Here is a 21042-nt window from a genome sequence, read left to right as displayed (position 1 = left end):
AAGAACACCAACAATATTCTTACTCATCTTTCTTTAATAATTGGAATTATAATTAAAACCAATTAAATACTTAAATACTCTTATTGCAAAAATTAAATGCAATTTCATATCATGCTTAGCATATAATAAGTAAGTACTTAAAATATGCACATAATAATAATATAATATTATTATGAAAATTATCCTTTAAATAAATTAATCAAACTAATAATAGTTCAATTAATTAAAATAGGGTAGCCCAATTAATTAAATTAATCAAGACAGCCCATTAAATAAAATTGTAATAGGGCCCTGTCTCATTAAAATCGGCCCAAGTGATAAAAATACAGTCCATTTTATAAAAAAAAACACGGCCCAAACTATGAGCCCAACTTATTGGCCCAAAGCCAAAACCTTACCTGCACTCTCTCTCTCTCTCTGTAAACGAAAAACACACACACACACACATGAAAAAATGCTTTCTCTCGGTCTCTCTCTCTCTCTCTTACCGACACCAAAATTCGCCCCCTTTCCAGCCGGAACCCACCGTCGCGGCTCTTTCTCTCTCCGGCGAAGCAGCGGAGTCCGCCGCATCAACCGAGAAGACCAGCCGCCTCCCTCGGCCCCTCTTTCTTCTCGAAGTTTCACCGCCGCCGGAGCTCCATTCCCTTCACTCAAATTCAGGCTCGCCGAGCCCTTGCTCAACTCACCGCCTTCCCTCTCCGGCAACCGCAGCGGTGCCACGGCCGCCGCCCTCTTTCTCTGCCTAAATCAGCCACCACCGCCATCTCTCTCTCTTTCCCTTCAAGGTCCGCAACTGCACAGCCTGGGGCTGCCGCCGCCGCCGCTCCCTCTTACTTTCCTTCTACTCCTGGCGACTGCTCGGCCATGAAGCCGTCGCCGCCGCTGTGTCTACAACCTCTGAGCCCGCGGCGAACAACAGCAGCAGACGAAGCCCACTGCCACCGCCGAACGCCCTCTGAAACTCCGGGCGTTGACACGGCCACCAGCCGCACCGCCCCTCTCTCTGCACTCCGACAACTATAGCAACGTCGCCATCGACAATGCTACAGCCTCCCTCTCTCTTTCTCCTGGGTCTGATCGGCAGCAGCTGAGCCGCCGCCGACGCTCATCCCTCTCCTCTGCTCAACCTTGGCCGATGGCACCGCCATCGGCGCCCTCAAATTCCCAGCGAGTAGCAGCCACCAAGCTGCCACCACCGCCGCCCATTTCCCTTCTGTTCTCCCTCGTCTCCGGCAGTGGCGAACCACCACCACCACCTCTCTTTCGACTCTACTCACACACATAGCCAGAGGTAATTTCGAGCTCAGAAACAAGGAGTAAAAATCGAAGCTTCAAGACAAGTTTCCTCCCCTTTTTATTCATTTACTCAACATGAAAAATCATTCAATACTAGCTTATACACATATGTGTGTATGTACAGAATATGTATACAAAAATCACATGTTTTATAAAATCTGTTCAAATGAAAATTTGTGAATGTATGAATGCGTGAGTTTCTTGTTGGGCAGCTGAACAACTTCATACATAAAATGGCTTGGGTTTCTAAATCATAATTTGTAATGAAGTAAGCAGGGGAGTTAAAGATGAAACCTTGAGTTTGAGTGAGCTGCTCAAAATCTGAAATGGTCGTTGCTTGGTTGCTCTGCTATTCTTGGCGAGAGAGTGTTGTGTGGGATGAAGGAGGACTTTGGATGATGAGATAAAGGGATGCACAGGGTGGGGTGACTGAAATAGATGTGTGAATGAAAGAAAATAGAGTGTAGGAAATAGACTTTGATTGTGTGAATGAAGGAAAAAGTAGTTGAATTGGCAGAGAAGTTTGGGCATTTGATTTCCTCTGCCAAGCGTGACATAATTTGAGCATTTTGGGCGGCTTGATTGGAGGAATGGGGTGGCCATGGCTGTAGAGTGGGCGGCTATGAGACATAGGGTGGGCGGCTATGATTGGACAATTTAAATCCCTCGGTATAAAATTGTCGAAACTGTAATACTACTTCAGGGTTTGCTAATTAAAAGCTCGTGAAAATGCTCAAATGCTCAATATCATAAATATGCAATGCAAAAGAATTTAAATGATTAAATTTACAAATGCTTTTGTAAATCATTTATTGTTGGAATTAAAAATAAATTCTTTTTTTCGGCGTGAATTATCTTAAATCTAAGTTCAAAATTATTCTAAACTTAGTTCGAGGAAACGGGGTGTTACATTAAGTAATTATAAAAATGAAATCTAGTTTCATCTCGCTTAAATAATTAACGTGACTTTGCTAAGTCAGTTATAAATCTAAAATTATAAATTATTGTCTGGCTCAATAATTCGATTGCGATCATAACATGCAATTGCATTAAATTCAAATATCTAGGCTAAGTTAATAGGAAATTAATCACTGGATTAAAAATAACTGAGGATGCAATAATTTAAATATCGCATTCACTAATTTTAATCATAAAATAAAATAGCGGGCTACTACATACTACCCCCCTTAACAAAAATTTCGTCCCGAAATTTGCATATTATCGCACCAGTTCTGATATCTTTCTAGCATCTTACCTTCAAGCTTTCATGTAATTTCTTCTTATCCATGGTGTCTCCATGGATTTTCACTAAAGTGATGAACTCGTTTCTAAGCGGTTGCTCTTAACGATCCAAGATGACTTTTGGCTTTTCTTCATAGCTCAAATTTGGGCTAAGGATCATTTCGTTTTGGGTGGATCACGTCATTTGGATCCAAAACATACTTCTTGAGTTGGGATATGTGAAAAACATTGGACATTCTCATAACTTGGCGGTAACACCAATCTATAGGCTATTGGGCCTATTTTCTAAAATCTCATATGGTCGCACAAGTTGTGGTGTAATCTTTTCTTTTACGTCAATTCTAGTTATTCCCTTGGAGGGTAATACTTTTAGGAAGACTTTGCCTCCTACTTTAAAATCTAACTTAGTTCGGCGCGTATCAGCATACGATTTCTGTCTATCTTGTGCTTATTTTATTCTTTATCTTAATATGACAAACTATCTCAATCATTTCGCCAGTCATATTTGGCCCTCAAATTATCCTTTCACCTATTTCATCTCAATAAAATGGTGATTTGCATTTTATTCCACATAATGTCGTATAAGACGCCATATCGACGTTTGCCTGATAACTATTGTTATAGGAAAACTCAATCAATGGTAACATTGATTCCTCACTCCCACTTCTGTCTAGTTCTACTACTTTTAACACGTCTTCGAGAATCTGAATTGTTATCTCAAACTGTCCATCTGTTTGTGGGTGGAAGATAGCACTGAAATTAAATCTTGTGCCTAATTCCTTATGCAAGTTCATCTACAGTTTGGGTGTTCGAATCGTTGTTTGAAGTAATTGACACGGGCACGCCGTGCAACGCACAATTTCTCAGACATATAATTGGGCTAGTTTGTCTGATCCGTATGCGATTAGTATTGGTACAAAACGAGCGCATTTCGTGAGTCACTCCACTATTACCTCTCTTGCAATGTGCTCCCACCTGCATTCTGAAATCTTCAATGGCTGTAACTTTCCATACGGTGTTTAGTGCAAGGTCTTCACTTGTTGGCATGCTAGGAGTTTCTCAACAATTGAAACTATATCTTTCTTCATACCTTCCCACTAGAATTTGTCCATTCAAGTCTTGGTATAATTTGTGCTTCCCTGGTGGCTAGTATATGGTGTGTCATGAGCCTCGCTCATTATCTCATCTTTGAGTTTCTCTTAGTGTGGGATACACAATCTTTCTTCAATCATTAACGCAGCATCCGACGTCTAGTGGTAACGTCCAGGCTTGCCTATTCCTATTGATAAATGTATTCTCTCCAAGGTCTCATCATTTCTTTGCGCTTCTATTTTTTTATTTTATTTGGGTGTTACTACCATCGTGACAATAATCCATTCTACTGATTCTTGTGGTCATCAACAACTTCTAAACTTTATTCTACAAAAATCTTTCATGAGTTCCTCCTCTTGGGTGAGGAGAGATCCCAACTTAAATTGAGTTTTATAACTCAAGTTATCAGCTACAATATTAACTTCGCCCGGTTGGCAGTTAATACTACATTCCTAGTCTTTAATTGGTTCTAGTCATCTTCTCTGTCTCATGTTAAGATCCCTTCTAATGAGACATTATGTCCCAGAAATGTGACTTCATCGGGCCGAAATTCGCACTCGCTAATCTTTGCATAAAGGCATTTCATTCTCATCTTTTCTAAGATAATCCTCAAGTGTTCCTTAAGATCTTTCTCGTTCTTTGATTAGATCAAATCACCGCCTATGATAACTAAGACAACTTGTCTAAGTGTGGATGGAATACTTGATTCACAAGCTACATGAAAACGGTTAATGCATTGGTCAATCCGAATGGCATTACTGCGATCTTATAATGGCTATATCTGGTTCAGAAAGTCATTCTTAGGTATATCTTTTGATTGAATCTTTAGTTGATGGCATCCAAATCTCAAATCTATCTTTGAGAACACACTTGCTCATCTGAGCTGATCGAAAAGGTCATTTATCCACGACAAAGGATACTTGTTCTTGAGTGTCACCTTATTCAATTCTCTATAGTCTATTCACACTCTCAATGTGTCATTTCTCTTCTTTAAAAAAAAAATGGGTGCACCCCGGTGAAATCACTGGGAAACATCTGGAGGTTCTCATATGATCGTCATATCTCTTATGCTTTTCTCGATTCCTAGTTCTCCGTGCAAATACACAAGGTAGTCTGGATATTCTTTCCTCATCATCCTCATTGCTTTAAGGGTGGAGATGATTGTCTCCCTTTTGTCCATGTTGATTCCATGGAAACGTGTCAGTTTTTTTTTTTTTTTTTTTTTTTTTTTTTTTTTTTTTTACAAGGGTCGAAAAGAAATTTGTCTTATTTTACAAAGGATGTTGGTTTGGTTCACAGCTAGTCAATCCCTTCCTAAGTCAACGTCTCTCATTGGTATAACATAAGAGTTGTTCACTACGACTTTGAGTGATTTTATGTTCAGCTCTAAATTCAAGCACATATGTGCTATTGTTGTTGGTGGTGTGGTTACTACTCTTGGTGTAGTTGGGGCAAAGCTTGGATTGCTTGCAAATGCGAAGCCTAAATAGGCGAGTTTAGCGTGAGACCCGTCCTTTGTTGCTTCTTCGGGCAACAGTTTGCATAATGCCCCTTCCAGCTCCTGTGCAACAACAACCATCATTACTAGTTTTGCAGAGTCTCCCATGGTTTTTATTTTGGGCGGGGCAGGATCCTCTGCTGGTTATCCCCTACCTGTTTATGAGTACCCTGGCTTGCGTAACCTTGTTGCTGGGATGATTGTTTCTGCCATGGCGTCTTCTCCGTTTTATAATTGTTACTGCTATTCCATTTTATTCTTCCTCAAAAGTTCTGAGTTTGTGCATGTTGAGGTGTTGGCATACGCATCGTTACTGATCTTTCTCTCGACATTGCTGCCTGAATGTCTATCGTTCTGCTATACGATTCTATGTAAATAAATCCCTCTGGCTTGCCTAAGCCTTCCTGATCTCGTGCCTTAGATTAACACATAATTCTCAGTCATTTTCTCATTTGTATCCATTTGTTCTGGCGCATATCTCGACATGTCGCAGAACATTCTACCATACTGAGTTAACGTCATCTTTTCCTACTTTATATTGAAGTATTCCATTTCTTTCTTTTCGCGATAGTTCTAGGTACATATACGTATCATATAATCTCGTCTTAAAATGTTCATGCGTAGAATTTTCTAATTGTTCGACTATCATTGTTTTCCTTTGTGCTTCCCACCAGAGATCTGCTGAAAGGACACGCAAGTAAAACGTTCCTGGTTTGGGTAGCGCAAGAAATTAAAGATGCACTCAATAGCTCATACTCAAATCTTAGCCTCCGCGGAATCTCCCGTCCCACTGAAGACAGATAGGTTTTAACATAGAAATTTGTTTGTCTATTCCACATTCTGGTTGTATGGATGGTGGGGTTATGTTTTGTTCTGGCCCTGGTACTGGGCCATTTTCATCATCCCATGGAATTCTTAATCCTCTACTTGGACGCCCTTATTGGGTGGAATACGGATGAGTTGACATATAGTCATTAATGCATTGTAAACATACAAATGCATATCATCACTTCTGTAAACCGTTTCTTGATACTCAAATCTTGCTCGCACTCATTCACATGCAAGCATATAAGTAACACGTGGCGGAAGTAACTTTCCATAAAAGACCGATAAGTTCGCTAAATAGACATAGAAAATTTGCATCAATGAGGACTGTTTCCTTAACATTGAATCTAGATCTACTGATCTATCCAAGTACTATACACGATGAACTGACTCTCTATCAAGCCATCACAAGATAACTTGCTCACGGAACACTTTGTGGACCATCGTTTCTGTACTAATACTAGTCAAAATAACTAAGCCAACATAGGGGTATACAAAATCATCAGAACAATCTTTTCCGGAATACACAACAACGTTCTACCAATATCCATAAGAGATGGTCTAGTTACATCACGTGCTTGACCCTTGGGTCAAAGCATAAGTATCTGACTGATTTAATATGGTGGATAACCCTTTTATCTTTAGGTCAAATAAAATCTACTAACAACTACTAAGTCACAAAGGTTAAATCATAAATGACAATTAGACAAAGTGTTTAAGCAAATTGCCAAACAACTGAAAAGGAATAACCATAGGATACAAATGAATTGACTAAAAGGTCGAAACGAAATGACCTAATAGTCTGAAGTTGTTTGGTTTTTCAAATGAAAGTTTAAATATAAAGGTTTAGAAACCCATATATGACGACTACTGAGATTTTAGTCATGTGGACTGGCCAGGCCCAACACAATTACTTCTCAGTCACACGGAATACTTTTCCGAACATGGTGACTCTCTGTTCATTGGCTGCAAAAGATACTTCTGGTCTAAAGTCTCCACTTTCTTCTTAATATTCAAAATCTATCCTTGAGAATGTTTGGGAGTTTCTCAAGCTTGAAGTCTGATTTCTAAAACCGATATCCTTCCTCAAAATCTTCTATATGCGAAGTAAGATTTCTCAACTGTAATCAAGCTTACTCAACAATCTTCCTCTAAATGATCTTAATGCAGTACTTTTATACTTGCATTCATTCTCAAATGCTTGTTTCCAACCATGTAATTTGAAGCACTCTCTCGTGCCCTTGTGAAAGACCTTTCACAAGGAAATAGATTTTGCTTCTCTTAGCATCTTTACAAAGTATGTGTCACCGTACATAATATTAAGTCATGGAATGACCTTAGTCAACGCTTTCATTCTGGTTACTAAACTAAATGTCTAATCCAAGACGTTCTAATTGGGGCAATGTCTCTAATAGGCTAAGGTATGTATACCTAATAGTATAAAGTCGTTGTCGATACTTTGGCTCTTGTTGAACTCTGAACCATCTTACATACTGCGTAATTTTTTTTTTTTTTAATCATAATAGTTGGTAATTGTTAATTACCTATGCCACAACTCATCTTTTTGATTCGTAGCAGGTGATCGTAATCAATAGGAATTCTCCATGGTGTTCCCGTCTAATGCAATAGGTAATTGTTATAAGAAGCTTCTGAATATCTGAAACTATAAGCTGACAATTCTAATCGTATTACTATAACATCATTATACAAAGCATTTTGACCCCTCGTAAATCTAACTCTGAAGTTCATACATGAATCATGAAGGTTATCCTCAAGCCATAGCTAGTGATAATCGAGGCTAGAAGCGAGTCTCAGCTTATTAGGGATTAGCTAATTGATTACATAAGTCGTACTCATCGCTATAAGCAATATCATACTTAAACTATCATCGCATAAGATAATAGTCGATTAGGTGCTCCGTCTCGCGTGAACAACCTGAATGAAGAACTATGTCTGCGTCAGTGATTCGTGCGTGGCACTCCGCTTGCACTATTTTCATTGGATTCTCTTCCTCTTTCTTAGTTCTTCACCATGGCTATAGTGAAATATAATTGAGTTTCTAGCTTCTATTGTTCTTCTCGTAACAGTGATCATGCATTCTTAACGCATCTAAGTTCATTGAGTTATCTAATCAATCAATAAAGCATAAAACTTGAATGTAAGCATCAGTACATTCATATAGAACGTGAACTTCTCAATGTTTTAAAATCATTACCACCTTCTTTCTTGCTGAGCATGACGATGTGATGAAATGATGAGCTTTGGTTGACTGACTCATATATACTAGTGATCATACTAGAAAAATTGGTTAACTCTAGGGTTCAGAGCAAATAAACCTGCTCTGATACCATTCTGTCACGACCGATCCTAATTAAGGATAATTAAGCCGGGAAAACCGTGACTAATGGAGGGAGATTAGAAGCGGGGTAGAAAGGGGGATAATCAAACAAGGAAGGATCGCATTTCATCATTGTTAACAAAAGGGATATTTATAATATAACGGAGATTTAGTCGTATAGACTCAAATAACTAGTAAGTTCGGATAACTCCGACTTAGCCAAAATAACATAAAACTTCTGAGTACGCAGCGGAATAAGGTTCTGATTACATGTATGAAGACATGTATCCCCAGAGTTCATTAATACATAAGGATAAGACAAAAGACTCCGGTCGTCACTTCATCACCATCGACAGCTACTCAACCTGCACATTTAGAAATATATGCAGGGCTGAGTACAAAAGTACTCAGTGGGCACGTATGCCTAAGTATAAAAATACATGCTTCAAAACTGTAAATTGTCATGCCATCATAAACAGTACAGCAAGGGAGTTTTTCGCTAAAAAGGCCCAAGCTTACTAAGTTCATTTGTGATTCTTAAAGTTCGTCTGATCAGACTAAGTTCTTTTGTAATCTATCATATCTGAAACTGTGTGCCGGAGAGGTGGCCACCTCTCACGGTCACTTGACCGGCCAACCCGCTAGATGACTCACGGTCACTGGTGTACACTAGCCCTGGCAGGATAGCTATCAACTGCTCAGGACCCGAATTCGATTGCATCATTGGCAAAGCCAAAGCAGATAGATATCATACTAAAATTTAAACATTTTATGGCAAGACAATACTTGAAATAACTTTAACTCAAATATTTTGTAACGAAATAACTTGCTCAAATGTAACATTAAACTCATTTGAAAGATATATAAAACTGAAATTAACAGTTAAATCATCTCATGCATTCATTCGTATAAGAGGCCTACGACACGCAGGGGATCTCTATATACGTATAGTAAAAGTAATGCCCACCTGTATAGGCAAAGCCTGTCGTTTATCCATATTTCTGAATCGGAATAACAGTGCTAATCCTCCTGATGCTCAAAGCCTACAAGAAATCTATTCTTAATAGGTCTCCTTGAATCTAATCTGAAGTCACGGTGAAGTGCTTAATATTCTATGATTCACTTAGCCGGGTTTTCAAAATTTAATGAATAAATAATTGAAAACAGTTCTCTTGAGTTAAGAACACCAACAATATTCTTACTCATCTTTCTTTAATAATTGGAATTATAATTAAAACCAATTAAATACTTAAATACTCTTATTGCAAAAATTAAATGCAATTTCATATCATGCTTAGCATATAATAAGTAAGTACTTAAAATATGCACATAATAATAATATAATATTATTATGAAAATTATCCTTTAAATAAATTAATCAAACTAATAATAGTTCAATTAATTAAAATAGGGTAGCCCAATTAATTAAATTAATCAAGACAGCCCATTAAATAAAATTGTAATAGGGCCCTGTCTCATTAAAATCGGCCCAAGTGATAAAAATACAGTCCATTTTATAAAAAAAAAACACGGCCCAAACTATGAGCCCAACTTATTGGCCCAAAGCCAAAACCTTACCTGCACTCTCTCTCTCTCTCTGTAAACGAAAAACACACACACACACACATGAAAAAATGCTTTCTCTCGGTCTCTCTCTCTCTCTTACCGACACCAAAATTCGCCCCCTTTCCAGCCGGAACCCACCGTCGCGGCTCTTTCTCTCTCCGGCGAAGCAGCGGAGTCCGCCGCATCAACCGAGAAGACCAGCCGCCTCCCTCGGCCCCTCTTTCTTCTCGAAGTTTCACCGCCGCCGGAGCTCCATTCCCTTCACTCAAATTCAGGCTCGCCGAGCCCTTGCTCAGCTCACCGCCTTCCCTCTCCGGCAACCGCAGCGGTGCCACGGCCGCCGCCCTCTTTCTCTGCCTAAATCAGCCACCACCGCCATCTCTCTCTCTTTCCCTTCAAGGTCCGCAACTGCACAGCCTGGGGCTGCCGCCGCCGCCGCTCCCTCTTACTTTCCTTCTACTCCTGGCGACTGCTCGGCCATGAAGCCGTCGCCGCCGCTGTGTCTACAACCTCTGAGCCCGCGGCGAACAACAGCAGCAGACGAAGCCCACTGCCACCGCCGAACGCCCTCTGAAACTCCGGGCGTTGACACGGCCACCAGCCGCACCGCCCCTCTCTCTGCACTCCGACAACTATAGCAACGTCGCCATCGACAATGCTACAGCCTCCCTCTCTCTTTCTCCTGGGTCTGATCGGCAGCAGCTGAGCCGCCGCCGACGCTCATCCCTCTCCTCTGCTCAACCTTGGCCGATGGCACCGCCATCGGCGCCCTCAAATTCCCAGCGAGTAGCAGCCACCAAGCTGCCACCACCGCCGCCCATTTCCCTTCTGTTCTCCCTCGTCTCCGGCAGTGGCGAACCACCACCACCACCTCTCTTTCGACTCTACTCACACACATAGCCAGAGGTAATTTCGAGCTCAGAAATAAGGAGTAAAAATCGAAGCTTCAAGACAAGTTTCCTCCCCTTTTTATTCATTTACTCAACATGAAAAATCATTCAATACTAGCTTATACACATATGTGTGTATGTACAGAATATGTATACAAAAATCACATGTTTTATAAAATCTGTTCAAATGAAAATTTGTGAATGTATGAATGCGTGAGTTTCTTGTTGGGCAGCTGAACAACTTCATACATAAAATGGCTTGGGTTTCTAAATCATAATTTGTAATGAAGTAAGCAGGGGAGTTAAAGATGAAACCTTGAGTTTGAGTGAGCTGCTCAAAATCTGAAATGGTCGTTGCTTGGTTGCTCTGCTATTCTTGGCGAGAGAGTGTTGTGTGGGATGAAGGAGGACTTTGGATGATGAGATAAAGGGATGCACAGGGTGGGGTGACTGAAATAGATGTGTGAATGAAAGAAAATAGAGTGTAGGAAATAGACTTTGATTGTGTGAATGAAGGAAAAAGTAGTTGAATTGGCAGAGAAGTTTGGGCATTTGATTTCCTCTGCCAAGCGTGACATAATTTGAGCATTTTGGGCGGCTTGATTGGAGGAATGGGGTGGCCATGGCTGTAGAGTGGGCGGCTATGAGACATAGGGTGGGCGGCTATGATTGGACAATTTAAATCCCTCGGTATAAAATTGTCGAAACTGTAATACTACTTCAGGGTTTGCTAATTAAAAGCTCGTGAAAATGCTCAAATGCTCAATATCATAAATATGCAATGCAAAAGAATTTAAATGATTAAATTTACAAATGCTTTTGTAAATCATTTATTGTTGGAATTAAAAATAAATTCTTTTTTTCGGCGTGAATTATCTTAAATCTAAGTTCAAAATTATTCTAAACTTAGTTCGAGGAAACGGGGTGTTACATTAAGTAATTATAAAAATGAAATCTAGTTTCATCTCGCTTAAATAATTAACGTGACTTTGCTAAGTCAGTTATAAATCTAAAATTATAAATTATTGACTGGCTCAATAATTCGATTGCGATCATAACATGCAATTGCATTAAATTCAAATATCTAGGCTAAGTTAATAGGAAATTAATCACTGGATTAAAAATAACTGAGGATGCAATAATTTAAATATCGCATTTACTAATTTTAATCATAAAATAAAATAGCGGGCTACTACATTATGTAACATATTAGAATCGCATTTACTCTGGGTTAGCATAACAAACTACCCGTTTGGTTTTCAGTATTGGATTAATCAGGATATAAATTATCCTGATAATTTAGTGTGGATTAGTCATGATTTCTAATCTCATATGGGTGTTTGATATCATTGGTAATTAATCCCAAAAAGTGTTTTGTATCCATTGGAATAAGTTGGATTAACATATCAAATACCTAAATTATCCTCATATATTTTGCCAAATGACATTCGTGTCCTCAAATCTGAAAATAAGATGGAGGCATTGGTATCCTCACAGCATCGTTTGGCGTGAAAAGGGTATCAATTTTCGATTTTAACATCTCGGTATTAAATTTATCCCATGGGGAGGGTGGTATAATTAGTGTGGGTTAATCCCACAAAATAAGCTAGGGTCTTGGGATAAACCTGGAGTTGACCATATTAGTAGCACATAATACCAAATACTACATAAATCCATATTAATTTAACTTATCCTGCTTTTAGACCCATATCAAACGGGCCCTAAGTGTTATTTGGCAGTGTAGAAAATAGAATGATGATGAATGAAAGGATGCAGAACCGAGGCGATAATAAATTCTTTCTCCGGAAGGTAAAATTATTTCCGCTCTGTGCTCGCGGATCTACAGTAATTGCCCCCAAGATACAATGGTCTAGGGATGATAGACGAGTCCTTAGCACTAGGAGATTGCTATCCGGTCGAACGGCTTGATACTCGGGACTGAGTATGTTAACTAAACTAATATGACAAGTTGATTATCCGAATTCGTTAGTGTGTTTAATCTCATTCTGGAGGGCCCTATTTATAGTGTTCCAGGGGTTTCCTTGAACGGACGTGACTCTTCAGTTCGAAGAGGTGCACCCTTCTGGTTTGAAGAGATGTGTCTCTTCAGTCCGAAGGGGTGCACTTTTTGGGCAAACAGGTGGTCCAAACCAGCGTGTCTCTTCAGTCCTGAATCGCCGCCACGTGCACTATTTGGGCAAACAGGTGGTCCGAACCAGCGTGTCTCTTCGGTCCTAAACCGCCGCCACGTGCACTGTTTGGGCAAACAGGTAGTCCGAACAGTGGCTATCTTTGGGCATTAATTACTCATTCAATTCTTTATAGATTTGAACAAGTAAATATACCAAATTAATCTACTCAACATGTAGATTCCAAAAATACTTTTTAACTCCATTAATTACAAAGTAATTATGGCATTAAATAAGCTATTTATTCCAACAATCCCCCACATGAATGATGATTAATGCAAATGCAAAAAGCTAAGTCCCGACGATCCATTATTGCATCAGGATAGGTAGTTGTTAGCTTTGAACCTTCCTTAGTGTAATGCCATCAGATTTACTCGTTGCTCGGTGAACGCGTCTTGAACCGGTCAACTTTTGTGTAAACCTAGTCAACAACATACACACAATAATAGATCTAATATATTTCGTTCTCACGTTGTGTCCATTTTGGCCTTAGACCATTTCTTGGATTCATAAGTGTTATCGATAAATGAAGCGGCCCCACTTCTTCACTTATATAGGTGATCTCCTAAAAAGAGTATCCTGCCATACTCCACCTAATAAGGCTATAGGAATCATTAAAAGCTTTAAAAGGCTTGCCCTTTACCACAAGCTGCAGGCTTTGCACTTGAGCAACAATGAGAATGGATTTTGAAAGTTTCAAGTGCTCAACTTGAACTTCCATAATTTAGTTGTCTCATTAGACCATATGTTCTTGGGATCTCCAGTCATCATGGTTGAATTACCACTATGAAAGTTCTTAACGTGTGGATTTTAATCCCATTCCGCTTACTACGTTATACAATTAATCACGGTTAATACCTTTAGTAAACGGATCCACAATATTGTCTTTTGACTTTACATAGTCAATGCACATTATTCTTGTAGTGATCAATTGTCTAATGGTATTATGTTTTCGACGAATATGTCGAGATTTACCGTTATACAAACTATTCTTTGCTCTCACTATGACAGCCATGCTATCACAATGTATCATAACCGGAGGCAAAGGTTTTTCCCAACAGGAAATATCTTCTAAAAAGTTTCTTAACCATTCGGCTTCTTCCTATTGCTAGATTCGGCCAAATTTACCTTTGCGTCCATCGAGGTTTTGTTCGACTTATTGTCGGATAGTTTATTGTCCTCTTCGATTCTCAAACGAACGATCAAGTCTTCAAGTCCCATCTCCTTGCGTTTGTGCTTGAGATAGTTTTTGAAGTCCTTCCAGTGTGGTGGTAATTTCTCTATCACTGCAGCCGCCTGAAAGGATTCGGACAATTCCATACCTTCGGCAAGAATGTCGTGTAAGATTAGTTGAAACTCTTGCATTTGTTCGACAACAGTTTTGCTATCCATCATCTTATAGTCAGGAAAATGACCGACTATAAATTTCTTTAAGCCGACATCTTCTGCTTTGTACTTCGTCTCCAATGAGTCCCATAACTCATTGGACGTCTTGGTGCTAGAATAAACACTATAAAGAGTGTTGTCTAGCCCATTCAAAATGTAGTTGCAACACATAAAGTCGTTGTGATGTCATGCATCATATGCGATACGCACTTGCGGATCAGTTTCGTCTTCCCCCACAGTTGGAGGAGACTCATGGTACCGATTGTTAATTCAACCACCAAGTTGAATTTTGAATAGTGCATGCCCTTAACACTCTATATTCAAGTAGACCTCGATAGTGAAGTCAAGATCATCCTATTGGACTTGAAACATGGTACCGATTGTCTTTGAACCACTATAAACCCTTGTGTTCTTTACATGGATTGTGTTTGGAATCTAGCTATGGATTAGAATTCTATGTGTTTGATGTGGCTTTTCGGTGCCAATAACTAAGTAGAATGATTGAACCCAATGGAATATCATCAATTTGCTTACATTTTGACACTATTATAAAATGATAAAATATTAGGGTGATAAAGTAGTATTTATACTTAAAGTGAGTTTGTTTTGAAGTATAACTAATGAATAAAGTTTTATTTATCACTTTATACGTTGTTTGCTTTGACGTAATAAAAAATTCAAATAGATCGATCGTATAATTCCGACATCACCTTTTTCTTTGGATGAAGTAAAATTTTATACATAAGGGAGAGTGTTATACCACCTTCTAATTAAAGAGTGGGATAAATATATTATCACTTAAAACAAATAAAATATAAAAAATATGGCTGTCTACTTTAAGTGAGAAATTTATACCTCATATATTATCCCTCTAATTAAGATTAAGAGAATAAAAAATAAACACACCCTTATTTTATTGTTGTAGTAAATCATACGTTAGTATATATAAGTTAAATGCTCATATATATAATATATAATCTTCAAGAAGGAAGAAAAGCTGAGAATGCATGAAATGAACTGGTTATGCATGGTGTAAACATTTGCTAATTCTGAATTTGAATATGACATTTGACTGCCAATGCCAAGAAAAAAGAGATTTGAAAGTGATTAATTTGTACAAAGACATACCAAAAAAAAATCACAAAGGAAAGCAAAGATATCTTACTTTGTATCATTGTATGGATCTGTGACATCTGTCTACTTTATAGTACTTTTTCATTCTCAAAACTCGGGGAAAAAAAAAAAAACTCGTTGATATTTTGTTTAGATTATCTGCATAAATGTATAAATGTGTATCCTTTTTACTTTAGGGTGTGATGTAAGACTTAGTCAGATAAGATACTTTTCGATTCACTAATTTGAAAGAAGACGACACCACATGCAGATGCAGATCCCCTTTCTTTCCATATTGAATTTTATACGAGGCAGGGCGATGCATATAGATAGATGTATATATAGGAGTATAATTTTATTTAAATTTTATTTTTTTTATCAATAAAAAAGTTGTGTTGGTACCTTTTGTTAGATTTGTATCCACTCAGTACCTTACATATTATGAAATTTATCATATTCATCTAATTTGTAATGTATTTTTCCGCCTCTTTCTTGAAATATATATTGAATATTTCTAATCAAATTAGATAACTTCCTCACTATTATCATTTATGTTGTATTTTATTTCTTGTTGATTTTAGACTTGTTAAATACAGCTTATTTTGTTAGGCTATTATCGATAGATTTTAAAATGATTCAAGTCAAATTTCTATTAAATAAAAACAAAAAACCAATTGAATAACCGAAATAATATTTTAATTCGTTTCTATTTCAGTTTATTAGGTTAATTTTAGTGAGAAAGTATGGTCTACATTTGAAAAAATAATGAAACTTTAGTTTAGAAAGTGGTATTATATAATCTTATTATTAATTCTAAGATTAAATTCATCAAAGCATCTAAATTGTCTCAATCAACATATCATACTACTTTAGTTTAGAAAGTGATATATATATATATATATATATATATATATATATATATATATATATATATATAGAGGAAGACGTTCTAATAAAAATCTCTATTAAAATGAGAACTAAGAACCTAATCTTGGCCCTTAATGTTAAATATCTTACGGTTAAGATTAAGTTTGAATGTTAGCCGTTTTTTTTTCAATTTTTATTGAAACCATTGCCTTTTTCCTTTATTTATTCTTTAAAGGATATTCATGTAATTTAACTTATTTTTAGTTATGGTATTGTGAGAGTTTTAAGGGATTTATCGTCTCCCACTATTATTAAACGTTGACCATACATTTAATAGAAGTTTTGTGTTTTTAATCATAGTGTTATTATTTTAAAGATTTAAAAATATGGATTTCGATCCTTTATAAAATATTGAACTTCATTATTTTTTACACTTTAAAAACACTCCTAATTAGTATGGATTAATTTGATAGTACCGTTTTTTTTATCTTTTAAATAATTAAAAGGTTAGTTAAATCTTTTCTAATATTCTTAATTAATTAAAGGGCCATTATTTATAGTGATTTTTATGTTGCACGTTCCATTTAGGTTTTCCAGGTTTTTTTTCTATAAAATCATATGTGCAATTTCGACACATATATGAGCAATTGTATGCATTACAATATCTGTGCAATAATTTTTATTCACTGTGCAACTGAAATCTACATATAATTATAATGAATGACATAATTAATTATGCAACAAAATAAAATGGTATGCAACACAAAAGTTATTCGTGCAACAGTGATCAAATAATTATGCAACATCGAAATTTATTACTCATCTTATTTTATAGTTAGAATTTTTTTTGCAGTGTTAATTATTGTGGTTTTTGTTGTTGACCATAATATTTATGAGTTGCATAAACAAAATATATAGTTGCATAATTATTTGATCACTGTTGCACGAATAATTTTTGTGTTGCATATCATTTTATTTTATTGCATAATTAATTATGTCATTCATTATAATTATACGTAAATTTCAGTTGCACAGTGAATAAAAATCATTGCACAGATATTGTAATGCATACAATTGCACAGATATGTGTTGAAATTGCACAGATAATTTTATAATGATATGTTAGATTTTTTGGCACATCATATTCTTCTTGCACATATTTTATTATTATTAATGCTTAATCATATTTTGTTAAATATATGCAACAAAATATACAACAGCTCAAATGCCTTTAGAGACAACATAAAATCCTGATGAACATCTCAATCAACAATAAAAACAGATACGTGCAATAACTATGCAAGTAGAACATTACTGTGCAACATCATTTTAATGTTCTCTTTTATGTTCTGTGCAACTAGGCATAATAAAATCAACCATACAATTATCCCATAATAATAAAAAAATTAATTTTAAATTCTTCTAAGAAACTAATACAAACTATCGTGAATGAAGAGAAATGGTAAATGCAACCGGATATTATGGTGCACACGATTAATTAATAGTAATGTAAATTTACTAGTTTAGCCTTTACCATGTTTAATGCCTATTTATTTAAAGAACGTGTCCAACATCAATTTGAAATCTCAACCCTTGTTTCTATTTAAATCAATGGTTGTTATTGGTTCCTAGTTTTCATTTTAGGGAGGCTTTCTATGTTAACCTCACCCTATATATATATATATATATATATATATATATATATATATAGGGTGTGGTTCTAGAGAGAACTACATTATTTGTGAGAACGGGAGAACCATCAAATCTAATGCATCCACTGTAAAAATTAATGCATTCGCTGTTAAAATTAATGCACTAAAAAAATTAAAAAAAAATGCTCCCTTCAGGATTCGAACCCATGATCTGCATTCATCCAACAAGATGATGCATCCACCGTAGATCTTGATGATCGAATGGCTGAAAATGGTTCTCCAGTCTTCTTTTATTTATGGTTCTTTCTTGAACCTCTCCCTATATATATATGTATAGGGGTGGGCTACCGTGAGAGCACATTTTAAAATAAGAAATAAGAGCAATTTTTAATGTATGAATTTTATGTAGAACACGTATGAATTCGCTGTATAAAGGTATGAATTATGAAAAATAAATTTTTGCTACCTTTGGGATTCTGTAGTGCCCCAAAATATTTTTAACTACAAAATTTTTAATTTCTTTAATTATTTTTACTATTTAAATTATAAGTCTTATAAGTCGCGCCTAGATATTGCATGAGCATGAGCATTTTAATTACAATAAATTCTAAGCATTCACTATTATTATTATTATTATTATTATTATTATTATTATTATTATTATTATTATTATTATTATTATTATTATTATTATTATTATTATTATTATTATTATTATTATTATTATTATTATTATTATTATTATTGCATTTATTATTTTAAGTAAGATTTACCCTAATTCACTTTTCCTTTCTTATTAAATTAAAATTATGGAAATATTGTTCTTGATTGATTTCTCTACCAAAAATAAATCCCTAGCTCCTAGTATAAATAGTACCTCTCTTCATACTTTTTCTCATACCAATTTCCATCTTCTCGGGAAATCCTCTCTGCTTACTCCCTCTCACTTTTTCGACAACAGTGAGTCTGCAACAATTGTCCTTTTCTTTTCTTTTCCTATCTCCTTTAATATTTATATATATGAATGTAGTTTGATGTATATAAGGTTACGTATGTGGGTGTGTCATTCTCTTTTATTATTTTAACTTATGGCCCACCTTTCATTTGTTTTTTTTATAAAGTTGTAGTTACTCATATATAGGTATGCATATATATAGGATTGATGTGCAGAGACTCCTTTTCTTTTGAGAAGCTATATATATATATATATATATATATATATATGTTGAGTTTCTAAGGGGATGACATGTGTTTGCTTTTAAAAGTGTTTTCAATGCAGTTTATGTTCCAGTATGTACGTGTACATATACGTTAGCTAATTAGATGATTTTACTTAAGATTTATAAGACTGATGAATCATTATATATGTTCTCTATATATATATATATATATTATTGAAATCTGTATAATAATATTTGTTTCCAACTTGCGTTCTGCCTATTTATATATGTGTTCTTAATTTTTTTTATCTATGTTTAAGTATTCTAATTTTATTTTTTTAAATAATAATAATTATATTCTTTCTCGTTTATTTATGTTAGTAAGTTGAAATTATTATTATTCTATCAAATACATATTGTAAATATTGTATATATTTTGATTAATAAAAATAATAGACAAAGAGTTATTTACAAATTCATCTTCATGTGCATTCATTGTTTAAGCATATTTTAATTATGATTTCATAATCCATTTTAGGAACGGCGCGCGAGACTTGATTATTTAATTTCGAGTTTTTGCACATGAAAGGTTAAGGTGGGGTTATAACGTTGCATTTAACATTTATCCTTATTATACGTTTTACTCAATTTATATGTGTGAAAAGCAGGCAGAGAGCCTCCGGGCTATGAGACAGAAAGTTATAACCTACGGATTATATGAGACAGAAAGTTATAGCCTACGGGTTATATGAGACAAAAAGTTATAACCTACGGGTTATATGAGACAGAAAGTTATAGCCTATGGGTTATATGAGACAGAAAGTTATAACCTACGGGTTATATGAGACATAAAGTTATAGCCTACGGGTTATATGAGACAGAAAGTTATAACCTACGGGTTATATGAGACAGAAAGTTATAGCCTATGGGCTATATGAGACAGAAAGTTATAACCTACGGGTTATATGAGAAAGAAAGTTATAGCCTACGGGCTATATGAGACAGAAAGTTATATAGCCTTCGGGCTAAGAGACAGAAAGTTATTGCTTTCGGGCAATATGAAAGAGCAGACAGTTTTTATTGCACTTATATTTTGTTGTGATTATTATAATATGGATAAATGCACCCCACTGAGTTTATTGTACTCACCCCAAAACAATATCTTTTCAGGAGATGACTCGGGCGATGAGAGGCGGGGCGAATGATGGTCAAAGATGAAAGAAGAATAATATTTTTCAATTGGAATAAAGACTCATTTTTGTTTATGATGTTTATTTTTACTGTTCTCAGTTGGATTTGGATTTTTAGATATTTGAAATCTTGTTATTTTTAATCAAAGTACTTCTTTTTATTATTTTAAAGAAAATTGGGGCGTCACAGATTCGAACTCAGGACCATAAATCCATCCAACAGGATTACGAATCAACCGTAGATCTTGATGATCTAAGGGCTGAAAATGATTCTTATTTTATATCTTAAGAAATGCTCTTATTTTAGCCCTTCCCCGTTAGATTAGGAAGAATGGACTATCAGATTTTTGTCCATTTTCTTGGAGATTCATGTGCGCTCATCTCCAAAGGGTTATTTTAGTACTTTTAATTTAAAGATAATCACACTCCAATAATTAAGGGATTGCATATTAATTATAGAATAGTTATCAATTCTAAATTCTTGTATTGTACCAGTTTACCGTCAAAATTTCTTAACTTCAATTTTTTTTATAGGAAATCAAGTTTAGAATTTTTTTGTATCGTCATTCATGATGTTCTTTTTCGTTTACCATGTATTGTTTAGTAGAGTAGTTGTTTGTTAATTTTATTTTTTATTATTCTATACTCATTTTTGCCAAACTAGGATGAATTATACGTGTAATGTTACGAATTATTATGCTTTAAGTGGATAAATTAAATGGATCATTTTTGTTA

The sequence above is a fragment of the Salvia miltiorrhiza genome, chromosome 3 (assembly GCF_028751815.1).
Source record: "Salvia miltiorrhiza cultivar Shanhuang (shh) chromosome 3, IMPLAD_Smil_shh, whole genome shotgun sequence".
Lineage (NCBI taxonomy): Eukaryota > Viridiplantae > Streptophyta > Magnoliopsida > Lamiales > Lamiaceae > Salvia > Salvia miltiorrhiza.
Note: the sequence above shows the minus strand (reverse complement) of the source record.